Source organism: Sander lucioperca, chromosome 21, assembly GCF_008315115.2.
Source record: "Sander lucioperca isolate FBNREF2018 chromosome 21, SLUC_FBN_1.2, whole genome shotgun sequence".
Taxonomy (NCBI): domain Eukaryota; kingdom Metazoa; phylum Chordata; class Actinopteri; order Perciformes; family Percidae; genus Sander; species Sander lucioperca.
Genome location: NC_050193.1, coordinates 91,575 through 93,138, shown reverse-complemented (window position 1 = coordinate 93,138; position 1,564 = coordinate 91,575). Strand labels below are relative to the sequence as shown.

General features: G+C 38.3%; 1 long non-coding RNA gene across 1 annotated transcript; it reads right to left on the bottom strand.

The window, feature by feature from the left end:
* Window positions 1-358: 358 nt before the first annotated feature.
* On the bottom strand, window positions 359-1,180 carry LOC116046762. The gene is made up of 3 exons (XR_004104213.2): window positions 991-1,180; window positions 800-893; window positions 359-446 (listed from the first exon to the last, which is right to left on the bottom strand). It is a non-coding gene; the product is annotated as an uncharacterized LOC116046762 (long non-coding RNA).
* Between the last annotated feature and the right edge of the window lie 384 nt (window positions 1,181-1,564).

Below are 1,564 nucleotides of genomic sequence, written 5' to 3'. Positions count from 1 at the left end.
CCTTGGAGTCAAACTCTTGAGCTCTGCATTTCAGACAGTGATCTGCGGTTAACAGCCACTGCTCCAGACATGTTCGGCATCCAACCAGAGACTCGCAGCATGTGGAAAACATGGGCTCTTCCATTAGAGCTGCAAGGTTGTAATCAAAGAAAAATATGCAGAATGACATTTAATAGTTTATTTCAATATAAAAAGAAAATGAACATGTACTGTATATGTACCTACTGTTACATAACTTACACATACCTTTACAAATTAGACAGGTGAAGGCGTCCTTTAAAGTGTGCAGACAAGCATCTGGCATTATTGTTGTGGTTTTGGACTTTGCAAGCTCAGACTGCTGGTTTATGGTTGTAGTGATGTCTTGGAGGCTCTCTGCAGCTTGCTTTAGTTGGTTAATTTTACCAATGACCTCTTGTGCACTCAAACTGTCTTCAGCCCTTCGACTTAAATGTAGGATCAGAAAAGAAATGATTCAATATGTATTCAAATGGTGTATACTGTATGAACAAATGATTAAACATCTTTCTGAATATTCTGTAATAGTGTCAACCTAAGATACATTCTCTTAGTTGTTGTAAATTTACATTTCTGTTCAGTAAATAGTCTTATAATTAAATAATAATGAATAAATTCATGATCAAGACTCAAAACTGATTCTTGTAAATTATTTTCAAATATTAATCATGCATGTAATGAAAAAAGGCACTGGCACACAATGTAACTCACATATCTCAAATCTATATTAATTTTTTTACATTCATATATGATTTTGCCTTCACATGAAATGTTGTATTACCTTGCTTTAGCTCTTCTTCCATTCTGGAACTCTACAAAGTCATATTCAGAGATGGCGTAGATTTTTCTGGAGTTCTGTTTCCAGTATTGGGAACCTTAGGAATCAGAAAATATTTACTTCACTTTTGTATTTAAAATCAACACTAATTACAAAACACAAATTAGAAGCAACATTCTGATCATAAAACTTACTTCTTGTGCCATCTGAGTCCACTATTTCATTTCCTTGGCTGTCTGTCAGGGTAATTGGCTCATCACAGCCTAATGCATCCTTCACCTTTGCTGTTATTCGTTCAACAGTTGCATCAGCTTCCAAAAAGCGAATGACAACTGTCCTGGAAGTACTGAGCTTGTCATTCACTATTTCAGCAACATGGATTGACCTGTGGATAAACCAGACTGTTTAAAATCACACCTGTGGGCCTAAAATTATATTAATATTTTAGCTATAGGATGACATTTTAGCAGCAGAGTTCAGTTGCATATTTAACAAGTAACCTTTGGAAGGATCTTGCAGGGAACAGGCCAGTAGCTCGTGGAGTTCCAGGGGAAGGTCGTGGTGTTTCGGTGGAAGCAGAAGCGGCAGGTGCGGGGCGGCGCATGAAGGCAAAAGGAACAGCAGCAGTGGGTAGGGCTCTGCTTGCAGGAAGCTGACTTTGATCTGGATCCCCTTGGACCTCGTAATGACCGCGATGTATAAGATTGAGGGTGCAAAAACGTCCAGATGACTCTGGAAATGTTGCGGTGTTTGCATCATCTGTAATGT